We start from the raw sequence: 15,458 nt of genomic DNA, 5'->3' as shown, positions 1-15,458 counted from the left end.
GAGAAGGAAAGGGCTGTGTATGACACCCTGATCTCACTGGAGGAAAGATGGGACTATATAACAAAGCTGCCTTTATTGCATTTTTATATTTCTTTATTTAAAAGATTGACAAGCTCACCTCTCTCTCGCAAAACAAGCAGGAACTCAAACCAGGTAAGAACATGAAACAATACACAAAATCAACAAAGAATAATAAAAATCAAAATAAGATTATCACAAGTAGTACAATAGCAAGATTCAAGTCCAATAGCACCTTAGAGACCAACTAGATTTCCAGCGTATGAGCTTTCAGGAGTCCCTTCAACAAAGCAACAGCAATGGAAACACCGCCCCCCCCCCCCCCAGCAAACATCTAACCCCATCTCAACCCTCCATTTCTGTACTGCACCCCTTTAGGTGGGCCCAAATGCCCCCCAGAACTAATCTTACAGGCCCTCTGAAATACCAACTAAGTGGGTACTTTATTCCATAAAACAGGGGCAGCTACTGAAAAACCTGTGAATGGGATTGCATAGAGATCCCACCTTCTTATTCACCAGTTAATCAATCAGTTAGACCTATCCATTCTGTGGCCTATCCATACTGGCAGCCTTGAAGGTGGTTGACAAATCATAACTGAAAATAAAAACCAACACTATATTTAAAAAAAAACTGATTCAGAGAATATGGCCTCACTGCTACCTTTCATTCACTCTAACTCAAAAAGTTCTCTGGAACAGCACTTTAGTTTGTTCCGGGAGGTCCTGTGAGGTCTTCCATAAGGCATTCCATAACTGGGGGCAGCAACCCAAAAGGACCACCATATTTTTCTTGCTACCACAGAGGTTCAAGGACTTTGGACTAGCTGCTTTATATTCTTGCCACCAGATTTCAATTCATTAACATCAACATCGAGTGGCTGCTGCCGTGACAAGGAAAGGGGTACATGCTGTTTTCAGGGGAGCACATTTTCCTTTCACTGTTGCCCTAGGTAAACATGAAGAACTAATTCAGTTATTCTTACTTGATTAGAGAAAAATGCAGCTGCTGCTACATCCTGTGTGTCAAGCCCAGTGCTACATATTACACATCTCCTTGAGATTGTTCACACACATGCACACACACACACAAAATATTTCAACTCAATTGTTTACTTTAAAGGAAGTGCCAGATTATTTGATCTCCTCACGTGACTGCTGGTCTATTATTTGATCTCCTCATGTGACTGTTTGAGCTCGGAGAGTGAACACAGAATGATAGCAAAAATATACAAATAGATAATCATAAACTTGGTGTAATTCCTAACACTTTGGGAGGAGGGTGGGATGGGTGAGAAAGTTGACATTTACTAGTAAAACCAAGAACTATTATGAACGAGCACTAAAGAACATCTAACAACTGTTCAAGAACAGCAAAGAGACAAAGAAAACTCTATGATTCCCAACATGTCTCCGAAAGCAAGAGTCTTCCCTCTCTAAAAGGGCCTTGTATACTAGCAAGAGTTAAAATAGGCATTCTATTCAACTTATATTTATGAACACCAACAGAGATATGGAAAGCACACAATGAATGGATAGGCATGACATTCTGGAAAACTCATTTCATCCACTTCTGCTGGTATATTCTAGAGTGGCTTTTGGCTCCTTCTCCACCTCCAAGACCAAGTAAACCAAAGACAGACGGAACCCGTTTCACAGGATATGCCTTTCCACATTTTCTTAACCTCTCCTAGGACCCCAGCGCTGGGTAGGCTTTATCAGGGCCCAGGAACCCAGGAGGGCCAGCCCACACTGCAAGTCTATTACCAGGATATGATCTACTTGTGATGTTTCAGATATGCCTTGATCCTGAGGGCTATCGCAAAATCCTTTAGGCAGCTACGTTAGTACAATGAAGCTATGCAAAAGCAAACAACCTGATTATCAAAGCCTAAATTATACAGCTCACCAGATGCTGACCTAAGAAGAGCCTAATTTCCAAGACAAATTTTGATAGGATCTCCGTACAACTAAGTACAATTACTTAGTTGTACACAGTACACCCACAAATGCCTGTGGCCTGCCCAGATTAGCTGCAACAATATTTTCAAAATATGAAGCTCCTCTACATCTAGTCCAACTAGGTGGATCGCAGGTCCATTTAGATCAGTATTGTCTTCTAAGGGCTTGCAGCCAGAAAAAAAAGTATTTCCCACCATCAAATACCAAAGATTCTTTAACTGAAGATGCCAAAAACTGAATTGGGGACTCTCCTCATGCACATCAGGTGCTCCACCACTGAGCCATGATTCCGACAAACTGTTTGACTGCTAATTGTCCCTTCATGCCAATGGTGTGTATTTGTTCACGCATAATATAAATGGGAGCAACTGTACCTTGGGGAAAGTGTTATGCCTTCCAGTCAACAGGCTTGGTTTTAAATGGCAGGGCATCGAAAACAGCAAAACACCACTCCTTAAGAAACCAAAGGACACTTCCTTCTAGATGACTTATGACCCTTCAAACCTCCTTGATGGTGAATGCAGAAGGCCTGAAGGGTGGGACACTTCTTGCATTCTGATGCATACTGAGATCTCCATCCCTCTCATGAATAAGTATCGATGACTCCACGTGCATGGGACCTGATGCTTGTTCATGAAAGGACCCTAAGAGGTAACATGCTAAGGAATGTTTGTAGAGCCACTGATGTAGCCCACAGCCAGAGATTTGCCCAGAAGCCTGCCTGTCACAGAGTGGTTCACCAAGCCAAATCTCTTCTGGATGGCTTCAGCTGAACTGCGGTCTTCCTAAAGAAATGGCTGAGCTGCTTGGACCCTAAGGAAGAGTAGGGGGAAGCAAGGAGAACAGAAAAGGCCTGCACAGGGAACTGTCAAAGTAGAAGGAATGGGGCGGGGAAGGTTAGGAGAAAAGGAGTAACCTCACGTCTACCATCAAGCAGCATCAACACGTTGGTACCTTAGGGCCCATCTGATAGCACTGCAGCATCTGTTAGCATTGCTAGTGTAGAACATGCTGGGTCAGGTTTTTTTTTAAAAAAACAAAACACTGGAATAGCAGTTGATCTCATAAAAACAGGCAAACAAGCCTTCCTTGCTCTGCTAGCACAAATGTTCCCTTCCCTTCCCCTCCCCACTTCCCAGGCATGTTTTCAGTGCGAGCCCAGTATCTTAAAAGGAAATGGTTTCCTGCAACTAATTACGCAGCACTGCCAAGCAGCAGACTCCTTTGCCAAGTGAACATTATGGCTGGGTCTCCCCTCCCACCCCAGCATTGTGAAAATCTGTTTGTAGTCAGAAGAGATCAGAATACTTAGGGAAACTTCAGAACAGGAACGCCGCTGGTTAGGCACCCATGGAGAACATTTAAAAGGAGTGTACGTGCACATGCTTTGCCCCTTCCCCCCAATTCCAACAGGGCTAGCGCATGTAGCCTTATCCCATCCAGGGCTACTCTCTGGCTCTTTTCAGCCAGCCTGAATCTGAGTGTGCAGCCTTGCCACGATGCTACTCGAGGGCCCGTTTTTGCAGCCATTTCAATGACTTATCATGAAAAGCAGGCAGCTACCCAGTTTTTGGACACTGTACCTGCATCTACCACACATCACAATGTGATCATTGGTCCCATCACATGCTTCCTCTCTTTCCTGTGTGAACTCCCAATCACATGAGATGTCGACAGGACCGGCTGAACACTCAGCTGGCCAACTGGCTTTGCAGACTGCATATCATGCGGAGCAAGCAAGCAAGCCTTTATTGGCATATATAAAAATATAAGATTTTAAATACAGAAATGAGTCCATACAGAATGAGATTAAAATTACAGATAGGAACAGGGCAGCAGTACAGCAATATCATGCGGAGATGCAGCCAGCCAAACTCATCAGGCCATGCTCGCTTGAGAGTTTGAAGGATCAGAGACTCAGTTACTACCACACAGATGGCAACCGCTCTCACAACTTTGCAGCTGGCTTTATGACTGCCAAATCATCACACACTAAAATATCCTATAGAAATTACCTATGGGCTACACTATGGGGCAGAAAAAGGAAAGGAGGGGGAATTTGTGCAGAGAGTGGAACTCCTGAGCGCGCCCTTATCGCTGTAATGAGAAGGGATGCGTTTGTAAAGGTTTCATTCTACTCATGGGATGATCCAATTAAAAATAACGAAGAGTCAAGCACATGCTTCTCTCTCTGACATTGCACTGCATGTGAAAAAGAACACTGCAGTTCATGAAAGTTCAAGCCACAAAAACCTCTTCCATCATCTGCCTGGATTATAAAGACTCCTCCCTTTTTTCACTCCTTGTATCTGACGAAGGGAACTTTGACTCTCAAATGTTCATACCCTGGAAATATAGTTGGTCTTTAAGATGCTACTGGACCCAAAACTTGCTCTTCTAAGTCACAATAAAAATGCTAGTCTTTAAGATGCTGTAAGGCTCTAGTGAGAATTCCTTCACCACCTACACGAAGGTATCTGTGCCATTCTGAATTCAAGATATTATATATGTGTTTATTTACTTCATTTATATCCCACCTTTCTCACCACGAGGACCCAAAGTGGCATACTACATCTCCATTTTATCCTCACAACAGTAGGCTGGGCCAGTCAAACACTCTCGGCCTAAGTTCATGCAGTGAATTTCCATGGCAGAGTGGGGATTCGAACCTGGGTCTCAGAGATCCAAGTCCAATCACTACACCACATATAGACCCCCACACTCAACAATTCAAGATGTACTCAGAGGGTCAACAGAGAGTTTAGCTAAGGCAACGCTTGACTTGAATAGTGGCAAAACTGTTGTTTTCAAAGACAAGACTTCGTGAACAAACCACCCTATCATGTTCAGGTGCTGAACACAGCCAGAAAGGTGTATTGATTGGAGTATCAGACTATGATCTGGGAACCCAGGTTCGAATCTCCACTCTGCCAATGAAGTTTGCTGGGTAACATTGGATCAGTCACTCTCTTAGCATAAGCTACCTCTCAGCGTCCCTACAGTAAGGATAAAATGGAGTAGGAGAGAATGTTGTGAGGCATTTTGGGTCCCCCAAAGAGATAAAAAACACAGTCAAAATATATCTCCCAACAACTGCAGTATCAGCTGAAAGTTCAGCAGAAGTGATATTTCAAACCTGAGGTTTGGGATTCATGAAAATGCAAGGGAAAAGAGACATGAGCGTTCTGAGGCGGGCGAGCAGTCCTTGCACCGCAAGCAGCCATTGGAACTGACCACCAGCCAAGAGTTTCTTTCAGACTTCTAGACAGCCAGCTGTTAGTGTTACAAAACACACATTCTTGAGGCACCTCAAAGACTAACTATTGCCACATAAACGTCATCAGATGCTTGTAAGACTGCTCTCAATGGGCAGATTTTAGATGTGATTCTATAGACTCACGTAAGTGTAAAGAATAATAATTGAAAACAGCGGGGTCAAAAAGCCATGAAATGCACACGGATGTGCCTATCTTATATGCCTCTGTACTGTGCATAGAAATATAGTGCGCACACAGCACAGCTTGCGTTTGGTTGCCTTTTGACCCCACGGTTTGCAATATTTTCTCTCTATACCTGTATTGTAACTGTGGACAAAGTTCACAGGCCTCATGATCTCTAAAAGTTTATGCCACAACAAACAGGTTTGTCTACGACATACCTGAAAAGATGCTGAAAGATGCACAGTGTCTATGCTCAGATGAGGGGAAATTGCTAAGTTTGCAAACGTAAAAGTAATGTATCCATAACAAAGAGAGGAACCATGATGGGCCCTGAGTTAAAACCTAAACAAACAGTTCAGCAGATGCATGCAAAATACATGTAGTCTTGTGACCTAAAGCACTGTCAAGGCTGTTATGAAGAGGTGACGAAGCAAGCTGCCATTTTAGGGGTTTATTTTTCTTGCCACCAAGTTTCTTATGTAGGAGGGTGGCACCCGGTTTACTGATGGTCTCTGTAAATGGATCACCATTACTCATATTTTAAAATAGAAATGACATCATATAAAAACAAATGGAGTTGGCTTTGGCCCCAAGTTAAGAGTGATCCTTTTATTTTTTGCTCAAACCTTCTTCCAAATCGGCCGCTGGATGAACCTAAACCAGAGAAGGGAGGGCCAGGGAAACAGAGTTTATCAGTTTTCCACCATCAATCAGAGTCCTGAAATAGTTTCAGTTGCCTAAGGGAGAAAAAATTCAACATTCTCCCAAGAGAATCCTGACAGCAGCAGCAGTTTTAACTCTCCATTGTCACAAAAACAGGGCACTTCCTTCCAAGCAACTGCCCAATAAAATAAAATATGCATTTGCTTTTGATTGGTTTTGCACATCTTCTTGCAGGGCTGCACATCTGTTGGAAGGCTATTGCATTTTGCACCTGTGAAACAAGATTAATGCCGCCAGTATTGAATGTCCCTGCTGTGCTTGCATTGACTTATACTGTGTAATCAGCCTCAAGTCTCAGTGAGAAAGGTGGACTAAAAATAATATAAATAAATATGAGATGTCTCAGCAGGGGCTGAGAAATCGGAAAATATGCCCAGTGTTTATCTTCTTCATGAGCAGCTGCAAAAAGCATGCAAGTGCATACATTCAGAAACAAGGGGTTTAGAAGCTTCCTGTGAAAGCACTCTTGTTATGCTCTAACATTACAACAAGCAGAATGACCAGCGCATTGACGTCAAGGTTGAAAATCTTCAACAACTGTGGCAATAATGTTTGCAACACATGCACAGCTAAAATGTTCTTGAGGGGTATTTTAAAAGATGACGTAAAACAATAATCAATTAAAACAACAATCAATAACTTCACCAGGGGCATAATCAGGGCTTTTTTTCAGCAGGAACGCGGGGGAACGGAGTTCCGGAACCTCTTGAAAATGGTCACATGGCTGGTGGCCCCGCCCCCTGATCTCAGCACGGAGGGCAATCTCAACTCCCCTCTGTCTGGAGATCAGAGGCGGGGCCACCAGGCATGTGACCATTTTCTCCGAGGGCAACCCACTGAGTTCCACCACCTCTTTTCCTAGAAAAAAAGCCCTGGGCATAATAAAACAACAGCATTACAGGCAACTGCAAAAAATCCTAGTTTGGCCATGATAAAGAAGCAGCAGTTTTAACTTTAATAGGAGAAATAGACACACACACACACGAGAGAGAGAACAAACTTAAAAGCAGCGCTCCACCGTAAGTCTAGCAAGGAAAGTTATGTTATCTATTCATAGTTTCTTTCTCTGATCTGAAATGTTGGCACAATTTAAAAAATAAGCAAATGGGGGATTAATTCCAAGACAATCCCATCCAACCAGGGACCATGGAAGAAAGAGTGATGCCATATTACCAGGGAGTCTAACAGATCTGGCTACGTGATGATGTCTCAAAGCCAAGCCAGAGCAAACGGCAAGGTTTTTGGCACAACTTCTGAATAAGCAAATGTGTTCTATCCTTTTTTGCAGTCCTCTCTCTGGGAACAACAATTGAAATAGCAGGTGGGCTATTTCTCAGAGGTTGGGTTTTTCATCAGATCTGCTCCCCCATTTGGGGTCCGCCCGGTTCTGGGCCTCATTAGGGCTGCGTGGTTTTATTGGTTTAAATTGTCCATCAATCAACTAAAGCTCAGCTGGAAACCAGTTTTAATGGGAAGGGTTGTGATTCGAGGCGGCAGCAGAGGAAGAACAAGCGGGAGAGAGGATCGCTTACTATTTTTTTGCTCAGTATCGGAGTAAAAAAACAAAAAATCCTAGAACTTCATGTGCTGGAAAGCTAAACATGCCACGATCTGCCTATCAAAGATTCACTGCATAAGGTGTGCTCCTCGCCAGCCTTTCCCTTTCCTTCCCTGTCAAGATTGTAAAATTCCTCCGGGGGTACCTCCCCTCCCCCAAGCTATTCTATAAAGAGCTCTATATACAAGGCTGGCGTTATATTAACAAAACAAGCAAACCAACTAAGATGTGGATTAAACCTTTAAGTTAGCAGCAGAAATCAGGGTATGTAGGCGCTTTACAGTGCAACAGGCTGGATCTCTGCCCTGATGAGCTTACAATCTAATCTTAAGGCAACAGAGGAAGTAGGAAAAGGAAGGCAATAACCAATAAAAGAATGCTTTTAACTGAAGCACGTCACATACACTATCGGCTTGAAATGCTTAAAACAGCAGTGAAGCTAGGCCAGTATTATTATTCCCATATCACAGATGGGGGGGGGGAGGCTGGCTAGCTGCCATTCCTACAGCCACTTAGTGAGTTTGTGGCAGAGACGAGATTTGAAACCCCAAGTATGCACCACAGAAACATTTCTCAGAAGCTGAAAAAGGCACAGCCTGTATTTGTTAGCATGCCTGCCTCCCCCATCCCTTCCTACAAGTTTGTTTGTTAAAGACAGTTTGCTTTTTTAAAAATTGCCCCAGTAAATTTATCTCCCGGTGGCCAAAGCAAACACACTTCGGTGGATGTCCCAAGTTTTATGGAGCTATTTGAATACGTACACATGTACAGAACAAATGGGTGCAAGACAGTCATGTCACTCCTGTGCCATTTCTTGTTTTTTGTTTCTACTCCGGAGACAAGTTTTACTGCACTCCTCTGAACTGGAAGGTCTTTAATATTAGAGTGACGTAGCATACCTAACCTTTTATTAACCACAAATTACACGGCACGATCATTCCTTAGTAATGATACTTTTAAAAACTGCATACCTCTACACTTTTTTAAAAAAAGTCAGGTGGCATGAAACACAAAACTTGTAGACACAGCAAGGTTAAAATGCAAATGAATAAAGGAGGGACAAGCGCGGAATGCCCACAGGCAGCATTTTCCCCTCGCAGTAGAAATTTAAAGAACACTTTGACAGAAAGGATAATTTTGGAGATTCTACAATCCTCCAGAAGGTCTGTTGAGTGTAACAAGGGATGCTATACTTTTAGGGCAAATCTACAAATTATATAACACAGTCACCTGTCAAGGCTTCCCCCAGAAAATCCTAGGAGCAGGGCTTTTTTTCAGCTGGAACGCGGGGGAACGGAGTTCCGGAACCTCTTGAAAATGGTCACATGGCTGGTGGCCCCGCCCCCTGATCTCCAGACAGAGGAGAGTTTCGATTGCCCTCCGCGCCGCTCGACAATCAAAACTCCCCTCTGTCTGGAGATCAGGGGGTGGGGCCACCAGCCACATGACCATTTTCTCCGAGGGCAACCCACTGAGTTCCACCACCTCTTTTCCCAGAAAAAAAGCCCTGCCTAGGAGCTGTAGTTGGGTGAAATGTTGAGAATGCATGTGCAAGATCCATAACACAACCTCACAGAACTGTAATTCCCAGGGAAAAAGTGTCACTATTAAATCAGTTCAAACATAAATATGCCCACAGAGTTGAAGGAATTTCCACAAACATTAGAATGGGGCTCATTGACACAAACCAAGGGGTGGGAACACCTGCCACCCAGCATGGATTTGAGAAGCCATGCTCAGCTCTATTCGGTACACTTGATTAAATAAACCTGCATGTTTTTAATGAACTGTACTTAAGAAGTTGGATATGGCTTTTCAAATGTGAAATTCCCCTCCTTGCTTCCCTGCCTCTGAATTCATGCGAGAGGGAGGGGAAGATCCCTACCCCAAAGTGCTTTGATTTTTTTTTTTTTGGAAACTAACTAGATGATAACAGGGGTGAGGAGTATACAATTTGTCTAACCAAACGTTTAATCTGTTCCTATCTGCAAGAGTTCTGGTGTAATCCCCAAAAGATAGCAGTGTTAGCATGTTGCAGTAAAAACAAACAGGAGACTTATGGCACCTTCAGGTCTAAGAGTCACACCCCACCATCCGATGCACAGAGTGTACAGCCTCACATCTGATAAAGCAGGGTCTCACTCACAAATCCTATGTGGGCTGGAGTCAATCTACAGATACAGACAGAGCATATCTTTGGATCAGTCTGCTCGTCTTTAAGTCTATGGAGTTCAGATTTTCATCTGAGAGACAGATTTCCAACTTCCTGTTAAAAATGGACAGAATTAAAGGCATGGACTCCCTACCCAGAGACGGACTTCTGTACACATCGAGACTTTTAAATGTCTGTTTTAGATGCTGGTTTTCTCCCCACAACACCTCAGAACCTACTTTCAAAACTCAGGTCAATACAGAGTGGTGTAGGGGAGCATGGTGTTCAAGGCAAAGTTAGAAACTGGGTACACCCAAAGATACAGGTACACACAACGTCTCAGCTGATTTGTGTCACTGCTCCATCTAGTCTAATTCCCCCCACCCTATAATAGCCATTCAAATCCCCCAGAAGGCCCACAGCACAGGCACAAAACCCAAAGCTTCTTCCTATTGCTGTTCCATATCAATTATTATTCTAGGATATGCTGCCCCTGAACATGGAAGTTCCCTTTAGACATCATAGCTAACTGCCATTCCTTCTAATCTAGTGCCCATCCCTACATCTTGTGGCAGTGAGTTCTATGAATTAATTATGCACTGTTTGAATAAGCACTTTCTTTTGCACTAAATCCACTATTACTTTATATGCTTTTCCGAATTTTTGCCTGCAATGCTATTGGAACACCTTGGTATGATGACGTAAGTCTATATTTTGGGTCACACAACACAAACGAAGCTGCTCATACTTCCATCCTAAAAATTCCACACACTGCCACACAGTATGTATTCAGATCATTCAGAGAAGAACCCACACTGGGTGGTGACCTTGGGCGGGTCCGTTTCTTAGCGATTCATTTCATAACAGAAAAGAGTAGCAGGCTAGAATCCATATGAGATTAATCGTCTTGCATATGCAATGCGCTGTATCGATAGGAATAAACCCATCAGACACTTTTGGAGGGCAAGGGAACACACTCATGCTTTAAGCTTTAAAGCTGATCAACTAAAAAACATCTAGCGGTACATGGAACTGGTGGCCTCCAACAGCGGTATCAACAGATGTATTCAGCTAGTTCATGGGAACTCAGATGAATGTCTGAGGTCTGAAGAAGGGAGCTCTGACTCTTGAAAGCTTACACCCTGGAAATCTTGTGGGTCTCTAAGGTGCCACTAGCCTCCAATGCTGCTGTCCAGCTGAACATCAGTTGCTGATGCTCCATTTCAGCATTGTTTCAGCTCTGTGTTGGATTTCTGCTTGTTTTCAAATCTTAAAAAATTTGCATTTATATACCCTGAGTGTTGTTTATTGAATGTCCCAGCTGTCGACTGCATTGACTTACACTATGTCATCCGCCATGGGTCTCAGTGAGAAAGGTGGACTATGAATAACGTAAATAAATAAATAAAATAATGGGTTGCAAATCGAGCAAGGAATCCATACACAGAAGCCCTATTGCAGTCTCTTAAGGGGATGTGACAAACTATCCGCAAAATGACAGAGTTGTATTGGCAAAACAAATTCCTTCGCTCGAAACAAACAAGGTGGGAAATCCCCCTAACTTGTCTGTGGGCAACTGGACCGACAGACCTTGCCTACTTTGGCTGCAGGTGCTATGTATTCGGAAGTCCTACTGTGTTCAAATTGCAAGAAAGCGTAACTCTACTTAAAATTATTTCATTGATAGGAATCCTCCCCTCCCCAAAGTAGCACTGAGTACAGAAATAAACAGCACCCTTTTGTTTAGTTCATCAAGGAATGACAGTATTAAAAGTGACAAAGCAGCTGTACAAAGCCAGAGGTCCAAAGCGAGATGTGCAAATGGACAGGGCACCAAGCATCGTAAAAGGATGGCAAAACCAATGCGCTCCAGATCACTACAAATAATTACAGACTGATTTTTTTAACCTGAAGTTCTTTGGTTTTATGATTCTGCCTGATAGGGACGATATACACTATGGTTTCACTACGGTCAGAAGGGGGGCGACACACACACACACACACACACACACACACACTTTTTAAAAAAAAAGGCAGCACAAAAATCCAAACCACAAAAAATGTGAGAAAGAGGAACTGATGAAATTTCCCTGAGGAAAGATATTCATGATAAATGACAAACGGAGGAAAGGAAAAAAGTTTGCTCATTGTGACAAAGGGCGGAGCAAGAGAGTTTCCCGGGTGGGGATTTCAGACTAGGGGGGGCAGGAGAGGGAGAGAGGAAAGTGACTTTTCCCCCCTAAAGAGGGTGTTTGGGAGCCCGACCGCTCTCGGTCCAGCCTCCTCCTCCTCAGGGCTGGAACTTCTATCGCTGTCTTTTCCCCATGGACCCCCAAAGAGTTCACACTGCCCGGGCGCCACTCCTTCCGGTAAGCAAGTTACTCCCCCTTAACCCAGCCATAGAGAAACTCACCCAGGTGCAACGCTTCCACCATCCCTTCTTACCAACCCCCTTAAATATCAATGATCAGTGGGGAAAGGGAAAGAGACTGGCTCTGCCTGTTTCATAAAGTTTCCTCTTCTCTGCCCATTGCACATTTCCCTAAACTGCAGCAAAGCAGCAGGCTGTGAGCTTAGATGCAACCTCTCAGCTCAGATTCAGCCATCGCCATCCCAGCCAACGGACCCCCCGGGCTCCCTGCCCGCTCCAGACTCACCCAACCAGGAACAGGACTTCCACTGCCCAGCCTTTGAGAACGGCAAGGCTGCGGTTTTTCTCCACCCGATGACTGCGCCTGCGCGCCCTTCTCCTGTGGCACCATGGGAGCTGTAGTCCACAAGGGCAGGGTGCTGCCCCTTCTCGTTCCCTGCAGGGCAATTGCATGTTGACTGCGGGTTGCCTTTGTCGGACTTCCGCCCCTTTGTTGCAAAATGCACTTCAGCTTTGTTTGTGTGTGTGTGTTTTTGTGCCTGGAAGGCATGGGATGAGCAATATACGTCTGTTCCAAAGTCTTTTTTTTCTTATCAGAGCAGTTCCATGAATTGTAACTCACACCCATGACACGAGGTTGCCCTTGAATCAGGGTTGCCAACCTCCAGGTGAGGTCTGGCGATCTCCCCGAATTATCTCCAATTCTGAGACATCAATTTCCCTGGAGAAAATGGCAACTTTTACGGGTAGACTCAATTGCATTCTGCCCTGTTGAGGTCCCTCCCCACCCCAAATCCCTCCCTCCCCAGAACATTTCCAGAAATTTAACAACCCAAATTTGGGAACCGTGCTGAATGTTCGCCTCCCATTGGAATTACAAAAGTACAGGGCCAGAAGGCTTTCCTGGCCAACTAGGGCTGCTCTCTTGACCACCATTACCCGGAAGAAAATGGAAGCTGAGTTTGCTTAAATAACTGAAACCTTGGGTCCCTAAAACATTGAGCGATAATATCAGAGAACTGTGATTGGTTCCAAATCCCCAGTGCCATTTCCTTTTTTAAAATGTCATGAGGCGTTTTAGATGCTCTGATCCTGATAAACAGGTTTTGTTTGCTATGCTCCCTGCTCTTTTGAGTGCCTTCTATGGAAGATTTTACACAGTCTGTTTTCAGGAAAAAACCGGAATCATTTGAAATGTGGTGCTGGAGGAGAGTTTTAAGGATACCATAGACCATCAGAAGGTAAAGTTACTAAACTGAGGCTATTGTGATTTGGTGACATCATGAGAAGACAAGACTCGCTGGTAAATTAATCATGCTAGGAAAAGTGGAAGGCAGTAGGAAAAGAGGAAGACTCAGCATGAGATGGATTGACTCAATAAAGGAAGCCACACCCTCCAGTTTGCAAGGCTGTTAATGATAGGATGTTTTGGAGGTCATTAATTCATACAGAGGGAGCCCCATAGTGCAGAGTGGTAAAGCTGCAGTACAGCAGCCCAAGCTCTGCTTATGACCTGAGTTCGATCCTGGCGGAAGCCGGGTTCAGGTAGCCAACTCAAGGTTGACTCAGCCTTCCATCCTTCCGAGGTCAGTAAAATGAGTTTCCTGACCACCCCATAACAAAAAGTCTGCCACGAAAACATCGTGATGTGACATCCCCCCATGGGTCAGTAATGACTCGGTGCTTGCACAGGGGATTACCTTTACCTTTAATTCATAAAGTCGCCATATGTGGGAAGAGACTTGACAGCCCATAATACACACATTTCAAAGATTAAAAGACTGTAAACCTATAGGCGCTCACTTGAGTATAAACATAACCTGCAGCTGACTTCAGGTCAGTGAAAGCCAGCTACTTGATAACAATCTAAGAATACGGAATTTAGAAAACTGGGAGATGGAATCATTGGATCCTGCATAACCATTGCAAGGTTGCCCCAGGTTGTTACATACTTTTATGTGAGCTATGGATCACTTTGTGACCTGTCCTTCTGATGCAGCCAGGTGAGAGAAGCCCAAAGGTCCCACAGCCAGGCCAGCAGAGGAGCTTTGCTGTCTTGCCTCTCCCACTGGTGCAGCCAGGTGGAATATCTGCTGATGGAGGATGGTGGAGCATAACACATTGTTGATCTCAAGGTTATTGATTTAATGTAAATGTGTGATGTCATTTTTCTATTTTAAAAATCCCCAGAGTGACTCCCAAACCAAAAACAAACCAAAACAATAAATATCCAGTTTAAATATGAGGGGGAATAAATGGAAGCAGCAAAATAGCATTCTGTGAAAGAGCCATCAGCAGCAGACAAAAAACCAGAAGCATAAAAAGCTTTAGAGAATTCAGAAATTTAAACCTGGCATCTAAATGAGAATAGGATTGGTGCTGGACAGATCAGTCAGGAGAGGATGTTCCATAAACTGGACTCTACCATTAGAAACTTTCATTTCCCCCTTCCTATACGTTTGGAATGGAAGAGTCCAACACAAGAGAGCAAACTATCAGAGAGCGCTTTGTTTCCCAGCATGAAACATCCTCTGTATGCAAAACCAGGAGTGCTCTAGCAGGAGAGATCTGCATGGATTGTATAATGGCTGTGAGAGTTTCACTTGAGAATGATCCGGGGTGAGAGATGCCATAAAGCAAAGCCGAGTAGTTCTGGCACCCTGCCTATGGCTTGAATGAAGAGGGACTTTTGTATGCCCAAGAGCACGCTGGCCATTGTGTGGAGGTCTATTATAATTCTGCAGTGCTCCTTCGAAAGGCCGGCCTTTCACAAACATGGAGATAAATGCTCCAGCAAGAGCAGTCGAATACAAGATTCCTTCCAAAAAGGGCTAATGCCATTCCTGACACCCCTCATGTGACAGGGGGCAGCAATTTCAAATGCAGCAACTCTTGGAAAATGCAAAATACCAAAATACTTAGAAGAGATGTGTAATCAGTGGCAGGGCTCAGACATGGGGTGACAGTAAAGAAAGGCTCCAGAGGGAAATGAATGCCATGGCCCCAAGAAGAGGGCTACATGCCTTCGTGGTCCATTTATTACATATCCAAAATAAAACTTTTTTTTTCTTTCAAGACTCATGACATTGTAAAGATAGGATCGGGGAGGAGAGGCCAAGTTACAAACTTTGTACCAGGCTTCAAGATATTAAGCTTGGCTCTGGGTGGTGATGTGGGCATCTTCTTTTTAATAAGTAGGGCCATGGGGCAAAGAGCACTTTGGGCACACCCAAGT

At 44.0% G+C, this 15,458-nt stretch overlaps 1 protein-coding gene across 1 annotated transcript in view; it reads right to left on the bottom strand.

Moving 5' to 3' along the window:
* The window catches only part of LOC129345295 (tropomodulin-3-like), a 40,951-nt gene extending 28,345 nt beyond the window's left edge, over nt 1-12,606 (bottom strand). The window contains exon 1 of the mRNA XM_055002359.1: nt 12,510-12,606. The gene's annotated coding sequence lies outside the window, so the exon portion shown is untranslated. The remainder of the gene's footprint in view (nt 1-12,509) is intronic.
* Nucleotides 12,607-15,458: the final 2,852 nt, after the last annotated feature.

Source organism: Eublepharis macularius, chromosome 18 (genome assembly GCF_028583425.1).
Source record: "Eublepharis macularius isolate TG4126 chromosome 18, MPM_Emac_v1.0, whole genome shotgun sequence".
NCBI lineage: Eukaryota > Metazoa > Chordata > Lepidosauria > Squamata > Eublepharidae > Eublepharis > Eublepharis macularius.
Note: the sequence above shows the minus strand (reverse complement) of the source record. Positions and strands in the feature narration are given on the sequence as shown.